Consider the following 7,686-nt stretch of genomic DNA (forward strand, 5'->3'; position numbering starts at 1 on the left):
AAGGCTGCCTGCGACCAAGGTTCATGTCCAGGGACTAATCTTTTCCGGGGTCCGAGATCTAACTTGAGGGGCTAATCCGGCCACCTCAAAATAGGGGATAAATATCTCCCTAACAATTACCCCCAATTCTCCTATCTTTATTATAAAGGTAGGGAGAATTTACCCATTGGGACCTCTAGAATTTGACTGATCCTGCTAATCTTCCTTCATCCAGTCTGCGTAATGCTCTCCTCGGACTTCGTGGAAACTTAAGCATTTCATCGACCGCCGCTCGGCACACCTGAAGTTTGGGGATTGCTGGGGGCGAAGTGGCCCTTTCCATTTCTTCAAAGAAGGGGTAACCGTCCCGATTTCGTACCCGACTTCTAGGTCGTTAGACCAAAAATCTCCTGTCTTCGGTATAACCTCAAGCGGATATAACTTCTGGAAAGTTGATTTCAGCCCGACACCGGTAGTTTCCCTCCCAGGACGGTCTCTTTTAACGCCCCCATCCGGGGTCAGATGTTTCTCACCACCCCCCTGTCCTCAACCGGGAAGGGTGACGTTGCCCAGCGTCTTGTTTTTATTTAGATGCCATTCTTATCCCAATTTTGTCTGGTGCCAGACAAGCCGTATGATTAAGTGGCACAGTCCCCGACCACAATGGTCTAGTATTGGGGTAGCCTGCCACTGAAGAGTTGGAATGCTATCATAGATCTCGAGCGTTGTGCGGGGATTCCCTACTTAAATCATAGGTTTAGCCCGTCAATCCTTCTGCTTGTCCGAGGAGTATTTCGAACAAAGACGGTAGTTCTGGGGGTCGCAACCCCCCTTGCTTTCAGGCAATTCATCTTCGCAGTGCTAGGATTACTTGTAATCAGGTGACCACCCTGCTTAGCACTCTCTCGGAGTTGTCTGTTCTCTTTGCCTTCATGTACGTGTGTAGTCCGAGTAAATCTAATAAAATCTTTTTCTTGGGTGAAAGCCATATCTTTGCAACATGAATTTCAGGTCAATCTCTAGTTACTTCACCGGCCTATCATTGAAATGGATGCCTTATAAATCATAAAATTATGCCCATGCAACATTGTGTCGAGTATTCGCATCGTGCTACCCCGGACAGTAATTCTGATAGCACTTTAACATATCCATCGTTCTCAATAGTCATAAATCAATCGCCGGACCGTCAACTTCCTCTGGTAGATGGATGCCCGTTGGCTAGCATTTCTGACGTCCGGGACTACTGGGGGTGCAGTGTCCCTTTCCGTTTCTTTAAAGAAGTGGTAATCACCCCGATTTCTCTACTCGACTTCTAGGTTGTTAGACCGAAAATCCCTTGTCTTTGATATAACCGTAAGCACAGATAGCTTCCGAGAAATTGATTTCGGCATGATGCCGGATGAGCTGCCATAGTCGGGCGCTGGAGTCGTTTCCTCCGATGACGCACCCCTACCGAGCAAGCTTTCTTCTCATTCAGGTGCTCAACACACAAATTATTAAGGTTGTTGACCAATTGCCTTTTTCTCAAAATGCAGTGTGCAAACATGTCATGTTTGCTTTCCTTCACAAGGTCTTCGATTATTGTAATTTCTTGAACATCCTCACGTTGGAGGATATCTCTTCCTTGTTGGGCAAATGAAATGATTTCGACTTGTATCCGGTCTCACCCTTTTTTATAATGAATTGAGGAGACTCTTAATTGTTCGGGGTGACAACGTTTGAATCACGACGGGATGTCAAGACGACCCCTATCCCTTGAGGATCATTGCCATCACCGGCATCCCGAGCTGGCCTTTTCAAGGCTGAGTGCAAAAATATTCCAAGCCCCAGATATATCCATGTCGGATTTTCCTGATCAATTGTATAGGCTCTGATCATTCGCTCTTTCAAGTCATGATCTCTACATCAGAGGTGTTTGAGGAGTCCGTTCTGGGTAGGTATGGTAGTCGGGACCCGAAAATGGTTCCTCGATTCACAATTTGGGGCCTGCCCGCTCAAATTGACAAAGTTTATGCGGATTTCCCTTCCACCCCATGTCTGGAGAGGAGTGGGGCTCGGAGTTGCCCCAGAGCTACCCCCCTCTATCCAAGAAAAAATAGTTACTGGGGTTGCCTCTCCATCCGAGAGAGGGTAATCATCCAAATCCAAAGACATGGTCTTTCGCCCGAAGGAGGTCAGCCATTATAGTTATCCTTACTTCATCACATGTTTTTCGGGGGCTAGATCGGTCTCCTCATCTGAGGTAAGTCTCCACTCCATCCCAAGATGAGCTTTACTCGCTACTTCCTTTCCAACTTAGTGGATCCGGTCTGCAATGAGCTGACGCTCGATTCGTTCCCTTATCCAATAGGGGACGTTTTGTCCGAGGGAAATTTTCTTGTTTCCTCGTCCGAGGAAAAACCCCTTATCTAAGTAGGAATAGTCCACGGAACATCCCATTCCTTTTTGTGTTATCCTACCATAGGAGTCCGAATATCAATGGCGTCCTGGGAGCAAAGTCTATTGTAGGGGACGTTTCCCTAGCTCGATTTGTTAAAGGGGTTCACTCCCCGTTCTCAAGGGTTCCCAAGCAACAAATGATCTTGAAGATAGGGAATTGTAATTTCCCAAGCCGAATCCGTTATTGCTAATCTACGGCACTCGGTAGATCAGCTTCTCTGGCGTTCCTAGCAATCATTCCAATGTTATCCGTGGACGGATTTGCTTCTGTTTGAATTCCTGGACTCGTTAGAGCTATCCGAAGGTCGGGATGTAGGCATTTCGGCCTTATCCAATAAAAGGTTTCCACACAGTTCATGGATGGGATTCACATTGTTAGGCAGGGAGGTGGTGTCCGGGATTACCTCTTTATTCAAGAGAGATTCACTATCCCGACCCGACACTACCTTCCATTCTCCAGAGGAAGACAGTCTCGGACTGCTCCCTTTTCAACTTTATATAGGCGATATGCCAGACGTCAACATTTTTCTCGTCTCCTTATCCGAAAGAAGAGACTTCTATTCAAGAAAGAACTCTACGAGTGTTCTCACCCAACTTAAAGAAGTTGGTCCTCGGGAGGCATTCCTCCTTTTATGCATACATGAATATAGACCTGGCAACGTAGGTCGTCATCAGTCACAATTTCTTTCTCAGTTCTGCATGGACGGGGGACGACGGTCAACCCCGAAAATATCTGGTTCGCCAGAAAAACATGGACGAGGGACGACAGTCAACCCCGGAAAATAATTCTGTTCCCCCGGAAATGTACCCAGCAAATATTCAATAATCAAATAGATCAACAGCTTGGATGGGGGAGAATTGCTAAGCATCCGGGCTCGTCATCACCCCCCTGTCCTCAAGCAGGAGGGGTGTCTTTGTCTGAGGTCGGACATTTCCCATACGGGTTCCCTTCCCACTCCCCTGTCCAAATCCAAGGGGAGGGGTCCTAGTCCGGAATCGGACTTTTCATGTTGTTGTTTTTTTTTTTTTTGGTTATCTCCTCTCCCTGTTTTTTAATGAGGTTATGGTCCTCGTGATTTTTAACGAGATTATGCTCCTCTCTCCTTAAATTAATCCGGAAGTTATCGAAAATGTCAACGGGATTTTATGTATTAAATATTCGATAACCAATCCCCCAAGCTCTTACCCCCCCAAAGCACTCCGGTCTGAGGAAAGCTGGCTAGAGTGATTTGTCCTGGGAACACAGACCCGAATAGCTTGTGTGGCGACAAGAGCCTGTGAAAATAAATCAACGCGGAAAAGCCAAATGCCGATGTTGTTTGGGTCTCATGTCCTGCAACCAGGAGGGGCGTTCTTGTCCGGTGTCTTGATTCTCACGAGGTCTTATCCTCGTCTTCTTCCTTGTTTTTTAACGAGGTCCTATCCTCGGCCATTGTTTTTTACGAGGTCCTATCCTCGGCCATTGTTTTTTACGAGGTCCTATCCTCGGATCCCTTGTTTTTTAACGAGGTCACCTCCTCGATTCCCCCGGTTATCCTTTGTTAAGGGCGGTTTCCTTATTCCCGAGTTCCTGATTTTTTAACGAGGTTATCACTCCTCGCCCTTTTCCTGATTTTTTAACAAGGTTATTACTCCTCTCCCGATTTTTTAACAAGGTTATTACTCCTCTCATGATTTTTTAACGAGGTTATTACTCCTCTCATGATTTTTTAACGAGGTTATTACTCCTCGCCCTTTTCCTGATTTTTTAACAAGGTTATTACTCCTCTCCTGATTTTTTAACGAGGTTATGCTCCTCGCCCTTTTCCTGATTTTTTAACGAGGTTATTACTCCTCGCCCTTGTTTTTTACGAGGTCCTATCCTCGGCCATCAAACAATGCTCTCGGAATGTAACTTCGAGAGCTTTCCTTTTCACTTTATCCGTTTGCATAATAAAAACAAAAGCTCCTGGAAAAGTGCTATAGAAAGAGATTAATAAATCCAATGGGAGACTATTAAGATGGGATCAATTCCCGTCTCTGTATTATGAGCTCCAATATTTGTTAAGAGTCAGCAATTACAAACGTGTATATCTAGCATTTACTCTTGAAATCATGAGATTATCAAAGATCTCATAATTTATGCAATAAATTTGTCTTCCGCCGGAGAGACCTTACCAGGTCTGACACTCCGAAATATATATATATATATATATATATATATATATATATATATATATATATATATATATATATTCATGCATCCCTGCCATCAATATTTAATATCCAGAATTTAATAAAATGGAATAAAAATAGAGAAATGGACTTATCTCAGCTCTTTCGGTCTCTGGAGAGCGTACATGGCCCCCCATCCATTTGGATCTTTAAGCCCAAACTCTGATGGATTGTCATCCTGCTACTAAATGTGTCCGGGGGGACATGCGGCCTCGTAGTCATCCCCCTTTTTCAGAAGAAGCACATAGCAACAAGAACTTCCGAGGACTTCCTTAGTAATTTGTCCCCACATCGACTGTTGAGGAGCGACTAGATCGGAAGTCCGGGCACTCATCAACTAGTCGAAGCTGTGTAACACGTCTCAAACAGGTCCTCGGCAATGTCCTCAGGCCTGATCTCGGAAGTGACCCTAGAGATTTGCCCAGAAGTCAGTGTCTGGTGGGGGGGGGGGGGGCTGACTAGATAGCCACTGTGCCTTTGTGGACCCAGACCTCCTTTTCGTTATCCAAAACCATACACGCATTGGCGTTTCCGACCAGCTGATGAACAAAGAGCGTGGGATTGTAGGGCTCAACAACAGCGTCGAAGGTGAGCGTCATTCGGTCTGGGTACTCCTTTCTGATCTCGAAAATGAGAAGGGTCCCCATCCCAGAGCTAGTGCTACCGCCCAGGGAGTGGCCGACCCGGAAGCCCTGCATGCAGTCACAGTTCTCGGCCTCCTTGCGGACGACGTCGAGGACGGAGTCGATGAGCTCGGCGCCCTCTGTGAGTTAAGTCAGACCTCCAGTCGTACTTTGTTGACGCACCTTTTGCATCTTCAAATCCAACTCTCCTCTGCATGAGCCACCTTCCACAAAAGTTTTTTTTTTTTTTTTTTTTTTTTTAGCCTCTGTCACGTTCACACAACGTATTCATTCTGGAGGTAGTCGGGCTCAACATGATCCCGGACAAGTTTCCGGAATCGACTTCGGAAGTAATCCCGGAACCGACCTCAGACAAGTTTTTGGCTCTCAAACCCAACTCACCTCTGCATGGCTCACGTCTGCATGGCTCACCCTTCAAGTTTGCGGAATCACCTCTACCAGAAGCTTTACAATCTGATATCTCTTTTACTTGTCCATCTAACTTTTTGATCTCCTTCCAATACGAATCAAAGGTTCCACCAGTAGAATTTCCCAACTTCTTCTCAAAATCCAAGTTTTACACATTAAATTCATGTTCTGTATTTTGCTTCAATCTTATATCACTACTAGCATCTGTTTCCATCTTGCATGAATCACTTCTTTGCAAAAACATATCCTCTGGAAATCTATAGTCATAGGCGCCCAAATCGCTACAACCCATGCTAAGAAATTTGCACCTATAAGCCTGAACTTGAAACTCCAGAGATGCAACTTCCATTTCTTTCTGATAGGCAAGATCTCCAAAAATAAAAAGAGAATTCTTGGCAATGAGACATCTTTTCTTCTGCCATTCTCTTATATTGATTTGCTTCCATCTGTACAGCAGCCTCCTCTTAACCTGAACAGGTCGACCGAAATACAAGAGCGGTTCGCGTACTACTCCCCGAAAATGGCCAACCATGCGGTTTGCACACCTTGCACGCACCATGCTTTCTCGTATTTGGGAATCATAAAAATCAAACCATCCACATGAGTTACCATGGCCTGAAGGTGTCACATGTTTAATAAACAGTTAAGTGCACCAGAATGCCTCTGAACCGAAGTGGGCTCCATTTGCAAAGCTTGTTCACAAGAAGCCAATTGTTAATGGACTGGCCGATCAACTAACCCAGGTAAGATGAGTCTTTTTCAAGCGAAACTCTTTGTCCACACACAAATATTCAGCTTATTTGCCATGAATATTAAATTTTGCTCCATTTAATAAGGCAAAGCGGACCCCACTCAGATGTAGATCCCATCTCTGATCCCGGACCTCTGTCCCTAGGAATATTGAAGAGAAAATTCATGAAGTCCAGTAAAGACAAGGACAATATGGAAATCTCACCCTCGTTAGTTTCAAAAAACAATTAATAATGTTGCCAAAAGAGCATGATTTTGCACAATAATCAATAAAGCAAAGGCTTATGCTCCTTAATACCTTCTCTTGATCTGAAACGTGGCCCATCCTTAACCTTTTGCTTTTTACAAATATGCTAAATCCGCCAGGGGGGGTTGCGACCTCATAATTATGCCTGTTCCTCCGTGGAAGTGCACAGCAACTAGAACTTCCGAGGACTTCCTCAATAATTTCGGGCAGTGAAATGCGACTCCATGACCCCCTTGCCTCTTCTTTCTGTTTTGTTTTTCTTTCATGAATGATATATTATCTTGACCTCTGCATGTTCATACAACGTGCTCATTCTGGAGGTGGTCGGCCTTGATCTTAAACATGATCTTAGAAAAAATTCCGGAATCTATCTCGGACATGATCTCGGCTAAATACTGCGAGGAGCCAAAAGGCTCACCCAGTATTGTTCGTGAAACACCATCACTCTTATAGCTGAAGAGTAAAATAGAGATGTGACCATCTGCCGGTGGGACCCTGATCCTCCGGTAAGCTGAATCTTCTTTAAGCAAAACTCCTTGCCCACGCACGGAGATGGCCGTCCACAGCGCACCATGACGTTGGACATCCTCTGACCAACCCGGAACTCCTTTTAGAACCATTCAAGCCCTCAATTCTTGCTAACAAGTTCGTGCTCCACAGGAGCCTTTCAAAGAGGCCTTCAAATCAAGAGGGGGGCATGATGTGCATGCAAAACTGAGCATCAACTTGCACTTGGTGAACTGTTCGGGGAAGTCAAGAAAGTTTCTATCTATTTCGACAAGCTTCTTCTTTCGCCTTAACTCTCCTTCATAATATTCATGACCAATCAGCTGAATATTTGAATCTTTGCTCCATTTAACAAAGCCAAATGGACCCGACTTGAATGTATATTCCCTCTCCAATCTCGGACTTCTGTCCCAGCAATACCAAAGAGAAAGTTTATTGAACCTCATTAAAGACAAGGACACTATGGAAATTTTACCCTCATTAGTTTCCAAGCAAAAT

The sequence above is a fragment of the Alnus glutinosa genome, chromosome 5, assembly GCF_958979055.1.
Source record: "Alnus glutinosa chromosome 5, dhAlnGlut1.1, whole genome shotgun sequence".
In the NCBI taxonomy this organism is placed as follows: Eukaryota; Viridiplantae; Streptophyta; class Magnoliopsida; order Fagales; family Betulaceae; genus Alnus; species Alnus glutinosa.